The sequence below is a fragment of the Festucalex cinctus genome, chromosome 1 (genome assembly GCF_051991245.1).
Source record: "Festucalex cinctus isolate MCC-2025b chromosome 1, RoL_Fcin_1.0, whole genome shotgun sequence".
Lineage (NCBI taxonomy): Eukaryota > Metazoa > Chordata > Actinopteri > Syngnathiformes > Syngnathidae > Festucalex > Festucalex cinctus.
This window is the reverse complement of record NC_135411.1, coordinates 48052002-48065259: the sequence shown is the minus strand read 5'-3', so window position 1 is coordinate 48065259 and position 13258 is coordinate 48052002. Positions and strand designations below refer to the sequence as shown.

Here is a 13258-nt window from a genome sequence, read left to right as displayed (position 1 = left end):
ACAAAACCCTGCCTCCGGCCTTATGCTAACTGCCTACAAGCTTTATATGTCTCATCTGTACGTATACCGTATAGTTTATACAGTAGTCTGCTTGCGGGGTGGGAGTAAGAAGATGGCCGCCCTGTGACTTCAAAGGCTTCCACTAGCTTGTATGGGCTATCGGCTATCCAGTCATATATACAGGTCAATGGTCTGAAACAAGTCACTTGGAGTTCAGAGGTTCACAAAAAAAATTACTCTGAAAAACAGTAGTCGGTGCTCTTGTTTTTCTGAATATATATATATATATATTCTGTTTTTTGGAATATTTAATATAATAAAAATACTCAAAAAAACAAATCTCCCCCAAAAAAATGAGTGTAGAAAAAAAAGAGTAGTCTGTTTGCTTGTCAATGTTGACGATGTCTTCAGTTTATATTATTATTATTATTATTATTATTATTCATTTCATATTGCACAGCAGCTTTTAGTTTGAATGCAAGCTGATGAAAATAAAGATGTCTGTCAAAATTTCGGCACCCTTTATTGTTCCATTACATTTCCTAGTGTTAGTGTCAAGGGTGATGTGGTTGAGGACCCAGTTGCAGGGAAGCAGAGACCAGGAGGAAGGTCATGCAAACACAGGTGGATCACCTAAAGCTTGATGAGACAAGGGAAGGACACAGGGACAACATAACAAAACACAGATGACACAAACACCAACAAAACCCCAACCCCACAGAACCGAGAAATGACAGTTAGGAGGGAGTTGTCTTTTCTCTTACTGTACGACAGAACAACAAAAACACTTTAAAATCATTTTTATTATTATTTAAGTAAAGTAACAAAGTAGTTAGTTTCATAATTGAATAACCGGTAATCAGTTACTTTTTCAGAGACTATAGCTACTTTTCAAAAGTAACTTGAACAACACTGGGTAATTACATTCACAGTGTTTGTAAATCAGTGTGAATGGTAGTTTTTTGGTTAAGTTGGCTGTATTAGCTACTAATGTTAACTGGTTGAGAACAAACTTAGTTATAGACTTTAAAAAAATAAAATGAAAATCAATATATGTTTTAAGAGGGTTTAGTGCAAACAAAGTCATTCATGGTCAGCAATTACCCTGATGGCATTCCTACTGAGTCATGAAACCTTTTTTCCCTCTTCCTCTAGATGGCTAAAATGGTTTTAGTAATGATTGTGTATATGTCGAGACACAACCAGCTCATAATTATTTTATTTATTTATTTTTTCCCCCAGATGGACTCCAAGAGAAAGTTAGCTTTGATGAAATCATATCTCACATCTGGAAACATTGCTATGGCCTCAATATGGCCTTTGTGACTCCTGTAAGTTCCGGAAAAAATAGAAGTACCGGCAAGTACTACAATGTTATACAGTATTTGCTTCAACTCAAACTCCCTGTGTGTGTAGTTTCAAATCGGACTTAAGGTGTTTTCTGGTTTGTACAACGGAGTGACCACTGCAGAGTTGAGCATTCGCTCAGCAGAGGCCGCAGCCAAGCTGTTAAGCAAACACCCCGACCATTCCATCCTCGCGGCTCGGATAGCCGTTTCAAACATGCACAAGGAGACCAAGGATGTCTTCAGTGGTAAGTTAGAGGGAAGTCAACCTTCAACATTTCTTGACAATATGTTATGTGTCACCTCACTAGTCTAAACATGACATTCTGATTCATATTACATTTGTGGAATATGAGTTATGCGGCAAAATCAAGCCATTTTTATCTATCTCACGGGGCAGCCATTTTGCCACTTGCTGTTGACGAAAGATGACATCACAGTTGCCAAGGGCTCTGGCAACGACCAATCACAGCTCACCTGTTTTCTGAAGCTGAGCTGTGATTGGCTGAATGCTCAGGATTTCCTAGCCCCCTTTCATTTGGAAATGCTGCCATCAGCAGGAGTTTATAGGTGGATGTGGACAGGGGGATTTGGTGCCCTAGGCGAAAGTCTAGATTGTCACCCCCAGCAGCTAAAAAAGAAAGAAATTAATATATATTAGGGGTGTCAAAATTATCACGTTAACTTATGCCTTGGTCAGACTACAAGAAAACAGCCCGACGTGTCGCGGACAAACGGGGCATGTCGTAAACGATTTTGGGTTGTCTTGACATAGCGTCGCCCATGTAGTGTGACACGTTCAACGATTGGTCGCCTGTTGTCCGGGACGGCTCACGATCACCACGGCGAAAGTCTACCATGTTGGAATTTTTGCTCGTCTTGACGCACAATGTGACATACCTACGTCGTCGTCCGTTTGGTTCCTTTATCGCTCTTTATCGCTCTTTTTTATTCATGTGTGTCTATCTATTTATTTATTTATTTATTTATTTATTGATCCCCTGGATATCTCATTGGATGGAGCCAGACCCCCCCCCACACATATATATATATATATATATATATATATATATATATATATATATATATATATATATATATACATACATTAGAGCTGTCAAACGATTACATTTTTTAATCAGATTAATCATATCTTAGAATTTTGATTAATCATGATTAATCACTGACCTAAAAATGCTTTTTTTCCCCCAACATATTTTGCCCGCTAAATTTGAAGCGCACCTGTTATGTGTTAATTGTTTTTCGACATTTAATGTTATGAGGACGTCTTCAAAAATTTATATTCACTGCAGACGCTCATCCTGCTTTTTCTAATCAATTAATTATTTGTATAATTTAAAATGGGGGGGGGAAAAATGACCTACGGCATATGTAAACATACTTTAATGCATGTAGTTATGTTTATTGCTCAAACTTCAACAGTTACCTTTAACGTAACCATCCGCCGTCGGCTAAAAGGGATCATCTGCGGTCAAAATTAATAGTGTGATTAATCTGTGGTAATACAATGATTAATGTGATAATTTTATCTTGTCTGGTTCGTTTCCAGTAAAGTTGCGTCATTTAAATTATTCTTAGGTGATATTAAGTGCTGCATCATTTTGTTATTTTGCTGGTTTGTAACAATGTTTGACCTGACGGCTTGTACTTTTTCACTAAAGTAGCAGGGAAATTCATTGCATTTTCTATTGAGAGGAGGTCTGGCACTGTTTGATTTTTGGGGAGATTTGTGAGTTTGTCGACCACCGCAAATAGAGTGCGTGTATTGTTGAGGTTCCTATAATTTCAGAAAAGTGTTGTTGTCTAGCTATTACTAATTCTTGGTTAAAATGACAAAGACATTGTCTGTAAAGGTCAAAATGAAGTTGGAGTTTAGTTTTTCTCCACTTTCGCTCTGCTTTTCTGCATTTAGATTTCAAAGTCATGTTGGTAACACACCTCCAAAGTGTTTTAGGCCGGGATGAAATGGTCTTAGTTTTAATAGGAGCAACAGCATCCAAAACATTTGAGATTTTTTAGGTGAATTCATAAAATTTAGTAGTGCATAAAATTTGGTGCCTCTAGACCTCCTTTGGATTTGCTTTTCTGAAGAGTAAATGGACTAGTCTTTTTTTTTTTTTTTTTTTTTTTTTTTTTTAAATTCCAATAGAATTTTGTAGAAGCCGAGTTCAACCAGTTAGATGTAGGTTTGAATGGAATCATTGAAAAGAAATAATTAACTTTGTGTAAAATGTTCATTTTTATGGTGGCTATTCGTAGTATTAAAGAGATATATATTGAATAGATCACTTTTGCTTGCTGTCTTAAATTACATACAGTAGAGTACTAGGGCGAGTGTAAAAGAATGACAGTGAAGCTGGGAAGTGTGTCAACAAAATGAGATAAAAATCATCTCTCAGTTACTGTATGTGCGCAGTGTGGCTTGGAAAAAAGGTCATACTTGATGTATGGATTTTATTTTATTTTTTTCCATTCACATGAATGTTGTTTTGGGGTTTTTTTGGCAGGCTTTTGGGAGGATATGTCACCATAGTAACTAATTGTGTCTTTTCTTTTCTTTGAAGATGTGATGCAGGACCTGTACGGCAACACCGATCCAAACAGCAAACGTCACGATCCCTTGATTTCAAAGGAGATACTTGACATTGTGCTGGAAAACAAGGCTGTAAGTTACTTCTGCAGATAAATTATGCTTGAGGTCCGCAACATATACATCTGAATATGAAAAGAAAGCTGCTGTAAAGACTAGTTAATGAATATATATTCAAGATGAAGGCAAAATATGAAATTTTATTTTTAAAAGTTTGAAGAATAAATTCAATTTTTACATTAATAATGTGTAATATTTCCAACTTTAAGTGATACATTTACAAATAAAATGGCTGATATTCTGAGAGTAAATAAATATTTTTACAAGAAGAAAACAAAATTTAAAAGAATAAAATTATGTTACTTTTTAATTTTGCAGGATTTATGCCGTATATTTTGTGTTAAATGTGATGATTGAACAAACCCAGCGCAAACGTTCCTCATTGTCCTCAAATTCCATCTTCATTCTTACCAATATTACAAATTTATCGTAATAAAATTACAGTGATTCCTTGTAAATAGTTTTTATTGTGATATTAGGGATATTCAATACCACTTTTTATCCCAGACAGATACCACCAGTATGAGTACTCAACTAAAGGAGTCACCAATACCGCTAGTACTTTTAATACATAAAATCCCCCCCCCCCCCAAAAAAAAAATGACATATAATTTTAAAGAATCACCTATGTCCCAATTTAGCATCTTTCCTGAAAATTGCAAGAAATTAATGGTGATTCCTATTCTTCTAATGTCCGATACTGGTATCGACTGCTGTCACAAGTACTAATACATTGAAATGAGTCCCGGGTATCACCCGATACCAAAACCTGGTATTGGTAGTTGCCCATCCCTATGCAATATTTAAATGTTTACATTCATATTATGACTATTCTGATGATTCTCAAACTTTCTTTATTCCTGTGTCAGTATTTTATTTGCTTTTTCAGTGTGACGATAAACCTCGGATTGATTCATTCATTCTCTTTTATTTCGCAGCGTATCGACTCAGTCATCAATTACGACAGAGACTTTTCCTACGACTTCTTTGGTTTTAAGGTGACTTTTGCTAGTTAATTACAAGAAATATCTCAATCCAACATTTGGAGCCCACATGTAACTCCCATCTTCTGCCTGTAGACTCTTGAGCAATTATACTTGATAAAAATAAACAGAAAAGGTGAGGACTGTTTCTCAAGTGACACTCGAGCATATTTGGATTTCATTAACAAAGTTATATTTGTGCAGTTGCTGAGAGACCACAGCACATGCTAATGAGGGTGGCATTGGGCATTCACCTAAGGGACATCGATGCCGCTATTGAGACCTACAACCTACTGTCAGAGAAATTGTTCACGCTCGCCTCCCCCACTCTATCCAATGCTGGTACCAACTGTCCACAACTGTCTAGGTGAGACGATCGTGGTGATCAACAGTGATCAAGGCTTACTATAGATGAGTTGTATCGTGCTTTAGACAGTATGCCTAATGGCAGAGCACCTGGTCCAGACGGCTTTCCGGCTATATTTTTTAAACATTTCTGGTTAATGTTTGCTCCATTATTTCTAAGAGTAGTAACTGAAATTAAAAGTAAGGGTGATATACGTCAAGATATGAATATAGCAGGAATTAAACTTTTATTTAAGCCAGAAAAAGACCCCACCCTCCCGTCAAGTTACCGACCGATATCACTAATTAATACCGATATTAAAATTATCGCTAAGGCCTTGGCATCTCGACTAGAGACAGTAATCTCGACAATTATTCATAGCGATCAAACGCGATTAAAGCGATTAAAGGTCGTCATTCTACTAATAATATTAGGAGGCTCTTTAACTTGATTAGTATGTCACAGCGGTATGATAAAAAGGCAGTTGTTATTTCGCTGGATGCAGAAAAAGCCTTCGATAAAGTTAACTGGTCCTTCCTCTTTGCTGTCTTAAATAAATTCGGCTTCGGGGAGTCATTCATTCAATGGGTCTCCTAAATGATTCTCCTAAAGCTACAGTTGCTACTAATGGGATTACATCACAGAGTTTTACTCTACAAAGGGGAACAAGACAAGGGTGCCCAATGTCTCCTTTATTATTTGCTATATTTATTGAGGCGCTTGCATTAGCTATACGTCAGGATAGACGGATCCAAGGAATCCACTCCGGGACAATAGAACATAAAATTAATCTATATGCCGATGATATACTACTCTATTTAGAAGAACCTGCTATCTCGCTAGGGGAGGCATTTAACTTAATAACTAAATTCTCTCACTTATCAGATTACTCTATTAACTGGACAAAATCGACATTATTACCTATCACAGAAAATTCATGGAATCCTACAAGTCAGGATCCACACTACTCCTTTCCTACAGGTAATTTAAAATACTTAGGTGTTAAAATTTCACCTAAGTTAACTGAATTAACTTCTTTAAATTTTTTACCATTATTGGATAGTATCCGTAGTGATCTGGAGCGCTGGAATAATCTTCCGATCTCTTTAATAGGACGGATAGCTACTATAAAAATGAAAGTTTTACCAAAGATTAATTATTTATTTTCAATGATTCCATTTAAACCTACGTCTAACTGGTTCCAATCGCTGGACTCTGCTATCATAAAATTCTATTGGAATAAAAAAAAAGCTAAAATTAGTCTATCTACTCTTCAGGAAAGTAAATCTAAAGGAGGTTTAGAGGTACCAAACTTTATGTACTATTATATAGCTAATCAACTACAATATCTTGTGCTATGGACACAACCCAACAGAGATACTAACTGTTGGTTGGAATTGGAGCAGAAGGATTGTAATAATCTTAGACTGTCAGATTTACTCTTTATTACAAAATCAATAAGACGACATAATTGTTTTAAAAACCCAATGATAGCCGCCACCCTGACTGCCTGGTGGAAGGCATTAGAAATTACAAACTCCCAATTGGCGCCCTGTGGGCTCTCTCCCATTTGGCATAACCCCGACTTTCAACTTAATAATCAGTAGTTCCATTTAAGCTTATGGGAGCAGAAAGGAATTACACACCCTCATCATCTTTTCTCAGATAATAAGTTTATATCGTATACAAACTTGGTCCAGAAATATGAAATAAAAAATGGAAATTTCTTACATTATCTGCAAGTTAAAAATATGGTTAAGAAACAAATCCCAACACTTCAGGATACGCTCCAACTGCCTGTCTTAGCTAAAGATATTATAAAGCTTTCTCCAACAACAATAAAGAAAATATCAAAAATATATGTTATTTTTATACACAAATAAAACGTATTTACCGACTTTAAAATGGGAAAAAGACTTGTCTATAGTTCCGGAACCAGACTTTTGGACCCAAATCTGTGAAAATGTATTTAAAATGACCAAACAGACAAATTTGTAACTTATCCAATATAAGATACTTCATAGAACATATATTACACAATATATGATGAAAAAAATGGGACTCTCTGACTCCGACATTTGTCTCCAGTGCTCACAAAACACTGCCGATACTTATCTTCATGCTTTATGGTCATGTACTCCAGTGCTGCATTTCTGGACTAAAATCTTGGAAAAGCTCGCTGATATATTAAACTGTAGGCTTCCTTTATCTCCAAGATTGTGTTTACTAGGTGACTTAACAATAACTGAGCTACCATGTAAACAATCCCAATCTATATTTATAGCCCTTACTATTGCTAAAAAAAATAATCCTTGTCAATTGGAAAAATCGTTTTGCTGGACCGCGGTTGACGGCTTCTTTCTTTGGTGGTGGTCCTTATGCATGCCAGATCCATCGCACCAGCATCTACTGAAACTCAACAGAAGTAGCCTCTCCCTCCCACAGCCCCTTGAATCAGTGGGTGCTGGTGTCTGTGGATCTCACTTTGCTTTATCTATCCTTCCCTCCTTCCTCTCTTTAGTTTTTCCTCTGGTCACTTGAGATCTCAATTTATTGGAAGTTTGAGGTTTCTGGGGTTGGCATAAGACTCTGGTTTTGTAACCACGCAGGAGGGGTTTTGTTGGTGCTGGATTTCACTTTGATGGATTGGATGTACTGGCTTCTATGGATCTCACTCTGCCTTATCGATCCTTCCCTCCTTCCTCTCTTTAGTTTTTCCTCTGGTCTCTTGAGATCTCGCTAAATTTGCTGGAATTTAGAGGCTTCCGGGGTTGGCGTAAGACTTTGATTTTGTAATCATGGGGAAGGCAGGAAGTGTTTGGTCGGTGCTGGATTTCACTTTGATTTACCTTTCTTTTCTCTTTATTTCTTTTTTTTTCTGACCTTTTCTCTGGTCTCCTGACCATTTAAACCTCACGACTCTGGCAAGATTCTGAAGTACCTGGTTAAGGCGAAGGGTAATGGGATATTTATAAGGCTTTAGGTGAATTAATGAGTATAAATTTATACGTATTTGCACGCACACGCACGCACGCACGCACGCAAACGCACACACGCAGGGCCGGCCCTACATGATTTGGTACCCTAGGCGAAAATGTACATGGTAGCCCCCGAATCCCATAAAAAAAACCACACAAAAAAATTAGAGATATATTATATTTAATAGCACACCACGCAATAAATACCAAATTCCACAAACAAATAAAAATAAGAAAAATAACAGAAGTACAATGCAATGCAACTTTTTATTGCAATTTTTGAAAAATGACAGTATTTAAAACCTCAAAATGTTTTCACTATGTACATTAATAATTGTGTAAGATACAAAAAATAGTAAATGTATAAATATACAAACGTCGATATATCGTAAAACTTTGGCAATAAGGTGATTCACAGATAATGTGAATAGTGTGCAAAAAAACTTCACTAAATAACTTAGGAACATAACGGCAAATACTTAAAATAGTGCACGCCGGGACCTCCTTGCAGCAAAGGCATCAATTGGTGCGTCAAAGGATAGCTGCCTGGTTTTTTATTAGTTTAAGCTTGGAAAAGCATCTCTCAGCTGATGCTACAGTCACTGGTATGGTAGCAGCCACTCTGAGTGCTTCCCACATGTTGGGATAGATTTCTCTAAGTTTTTTCTCCTCTAGAAAAACTATAAAAGTTCCATGCTTGACATATTGGATTTTGGCCAGGTAAGAAATGACTGCATCTCTGCTAAGAGTTTTTTTTTTTTTTTTTTTTTTTTATTAGAGTACATATTGCACAAATAAATAGACCCCGAGAAAAAGGCTAATTGTTAATTCCAGGCCTAGCAGACATGTTGCTATCCATAACAGTCATGGAGATCATAGAATACTAGATGTCGTCGTTTTTGTTGTGGGTTGCATTTTATTTTTTTTTTTGCATTAGTTAATTTGATTAAATTGAAGATTTTGTAATCTATGCATCCTATTACAACCTTATTTTCATGTTGTGAGTCAAGTGTGTATTATACAGAAAACATTTTGTCAATATTTTGGAAATTGTTCTTATTTTTATTGAGATATTGAACATCCATCCATCCATTTTCTTGACCGCTTATTCCTCACAAGGGTCACGGGGAGATATTGAACAAAATCTTTAAATTTTTCAAAGGGGGTATACTCATATATGCTGAGCACTGTACATGATGCAGCAACAGCTGATATAACTGAAATAGTCACCTGGATCGAGCTTTGTGTCACTCAAAGTACTGCTGATTGGTGCTTGACTGGCTGTTGCTTCAGCTGTACATTAAACAAAATACATCACTTCAAATTATTTTGGTGCTAAAGCAGGGAAAACAAATCCATTTGCATTATGATAGAATACAATGTCAGAAATTATGTCTGTTTGTATTAAATGCACCATCCATGCACTTACATTCAGTAGCCTTTGGTGAAGATGACACTGAAGGATTGTTTACCACAGATTCTGCAGGTGCTTGTTGTGGCTGCAAATATTTTCTCAGTGCATCTAGTTAAAAAAAAAAATGCATTTACTATATAGATTTTTACATTAAACCAGCACATAATTCTTATTTTCAATAAATTAATAAATTAATGTGGTTATGTGAAACAATGACTTGTGCAAATCCATTTGCAGGTATCTGGACTTACTGGCTGTTTTAGTTGAAACTCAGCAAGCCTTGCCCCACTCTTGTGTGCAAAGTAGCTACTAGCATGGATGTAATGGTGCAATGGTGATGTAATGGTAAACAAGTTACAAACAAGCTAAGAAGCTAACGCTATTTTCGTGTTTATTTTATAAACAATGATGATTGACTGACATACATACCTCTACCCTGGGCCCGTTTTTCCTCCTCCTCCTTTCGCCGCTTTCTTAATGCAGCACTTGAAGGCTTGGACCTTTTCATTGTTGTCGATGTCAATGTATAAACAACACAAGTGTGCCAACCATCTATCTTTCTAAAGTGCTGCCACTACACTCTGATATGATATACGACCCCTCCCCCTACCTTTCATTCATTGTAATCGGCAGCAGTGGGTCAGGTTCAGGGCGCCAGGACAGCAGGTCGTGAACTCACAGTCATTTATTTGAAATAGAAGTAATAAAAAAAGGAACTTAATAAAATATATTTGCTATATAACACATTTTATGTTTGAAAACACGAGAGGGGGGGGGGGGCTTTTTGTGTTAGTTTTTTTTTTATTTTATTTTTTTTTCCTTTCTGCAATTTGGCGCCCCCTCCACAAGATGTCGCCCTAGGCGACCGCCTCGCTCGCCTGGAGCCTAGGCCGGCCCTGCACACACGCAAACGCATGCACACACAAAAAAAATAAAAAAATAAAAATAAAATAAAATAAAAAAAAAAAGAGCAATGATGATAAGACGTTGAATCGGTAAGACTACCGAATGAACAATTCTGAGCTCTTTAAAAAAACAAAAAAAAAAAAAAAAAACAGCAGTGATCAAGGCAGCAACCCAAGTGCTGCTGAATTTATTTTTATTTTATTTTTCGACAGTGGTTTCCTGCTAACAATGACGCACAACTGCATCAACTGTTTACATAAAACACTGAGGAATTGTGCCGGCCTCTCGGATTCAGCGGGAGGCATCGGACTGGCCGTCAGCTGCATCTTCCCTCGTGGTAGCTACAATGCTGAGGTGAGCGTTTGACGCACCAATATACAGTCAAGAACTTAACAATCATGTATCATATTATTAAAAAAATAATAATACTATTTTCATTTCAGACAAATAAGATTTCCCAAGGGCTGATTTCTAAGCTCCAGTTTTACAACAGCATGGCAAAATATACAGGCCAAGGTGTCGACAAGGTCAGGACAGACATCGAATGATTCGACATTAGATTCTAATGTCTGATAAAACCTGCTTTAACTGTACTATCAGTTTAAGTAGGCATACAATGTACTATAATCTTTATTGTTTTCAATTTCAATTTCACTCTTTAAAGTAAAAGAAATGAAAGGGGACAGAAAGAAGTAAAACTTAGTCTGCCCCTGATCAACACACACACACACGCACATAAAAATAATCAACACAAAATGAATGACAGCGAGCGGTCAAGACTCTTTCAGTGTAATACTACAAAATAATTCAACTGCATGTACTTGTGCTATATTTTTTTTTTTGCAGTAATTGTGCTTTTATACTTTTAAAAAAAAATACACTAATATAAAATAGACTGAAAAGATTTTGTTTTACAATCCAAATTGTTCCACAGACTGACACCTTGAGTTGAAATACATCGTTCTTTTTGTTTTGTTCTGTATTTAGGTTTGGAAAAAATGTCTGTTCCTCTTAATTTATACTCACTTTCCCTTTTTATAAATTTCGTTTGTATATTGACTGGTATCATTTCATAATGGGCTTTATACAATACTTTAAGGCGGTTAATTCATTACATTTGAAAGTTTTTAGTTGTATAAACAATGGATTAGTGTGGTCTCTGTATCCACAACCAAAAATGACATGGATAGCACGTTTCTGTATAAGAAAAATGAGTTTGGTGTAAGTTTTAGCAGTACACCCCCACACCTCAATGCAATAGGTCAGGTATGGAACAATCAATGTACGTATATAACAACAACAACAAAGCATCCTTGTTCAATTATTCTTTAACCTAAAATAAAAATAATAAAGTGGTTAAAATAAAAAAGTGAAACAATTTAGTTACTAAAACACACACACACACAAAATAAATATCATGACCAGTGGTTAGAAAAAGTCTACACACCTCTTTAAAAATGTCATGTTTTGTGAAGGGGTAAAATTTCCTATACCCGTGAAAATTAGCAAAACACAACTGTGAAAATAATCTTCTTTCTGCTCACTTAGAGCCTTGTGAGATTACCTTCACCCCTCCTTCCTTATGTCTTATGGTGTTAACTAGTGAACCGCCAGGTTTCCAATGTAGCTCCTCCCACTGTTGGTCATTGTTATATTTTGTGTCTCTTGGACAGGTCGTGACTGTAAAGACAAATTCCTTGCGTGGTTTTACGTACTTTGCCAAAATATCCAGTTAATTGTTTAAAATGTCCCGCCTTTATATCTACAGAATCCGTTGGCTATCTACGTAGAACCGTGGCATTGTGAGATATTTGAGTTTTTGGAGTTGAGGAACAACACAGGTACAGGGGACGAGAGGCTCGAATACCTTTCTTTCGCTTTGTGGATCCCTGACCTCTTCATGAAACGAGTAAAACACGATCAGGTTTGAAGAAAATCTTCACCTAATTATTTTTTAATGAATTAATGAATTAATTTTAAAGGTACTGTACTTACTCCTGTCTTGCTCTTTTAGAATTGGTCCCTCATGTGCCCCCAAAAATGTCCCGGGTTGGAGGAGTGCTGGGGACAAAGGTTCGAGGAGCTCTACATGAGGTGGGAGAAGATTTCAATTTATCAACAACTCATTCTGCGGCACCAACATGCTCAGTAAATGTTCCTCAGATATGAAGAGGAGGGCCGGGCCATGCGCGTGGTGAAGGCTCAACAGGTGTGGCGCGCCATCATCGAGTCCCAGATTGAAACCGGCATGCCATACATGTTGTACAAGGATGCCTGCAACAGGAAGAGCAACCAGCAAAACTTGGGGACCATCAAATCTAGCAACCTGAGCACTGAGATTGTGCAGTACACCAGCAGAGATGAGGTATGATGGTCTCTTTGTTTTTAAATCTTGGTTGTGATTTGATGTATAACACGTTTTCTCGAATTTAGGTTGCAGTTTGTCACATGGTTTCCATCGCCCTCAATATGTACGTCACCTCAGAGAAGATGTTCGACTTCAAAAAGCTTGCGTCCGTCACCAAAGTCATCGTGAAGAACCTCAACAAGATGATTGATCGCAGCGAATATCCTTTGCCCGAGGTCCACAAATCTAAATCAGTTATCAATATGA

The 13258-nt window shown here is 36.8% G+C and overlaps 1 pseudogene across 1 annotated transcript in view; it reads left to right on the top strand.

Moving 5' to 3' along the window:
* Nucleotides 1-13258, top strand: part of LOC144031783 (ribonucleoside-diphosphate reductase large subunit-like) — a 29500-nt pseudogene that overhangs the window by 13656 nt on the left and 2586 nt on the right. The window contains exons 3-14 of the transcript XR_013287607.1: nt 1243-1331; nt 1417-1594; nt 3932-4032; nt 4956-5015; nt 5097-5136; nt 5205-5367; nt 10857-10998; nt 11088-11171; nt 12413-12568; nt 12659-12738; nt 12808-13009; nt 13078-13227. The product of XR_013287607.1 is annotated as a ribonucleoside-diphosphate reductase large subunit-like (transcript). The remainder of the gene's footprint in view (nt 1-1242; nt 1332-1416; nt 1595-3931; nt 4033-4955; nt 5016-5096; nt 5137-5204; nt 5368-10856; nt 10999-11087; nt 11172-12412; nt 12569-12658; nt 12739-12807; nt 13010-13077; nt 13228-13258) is intronic.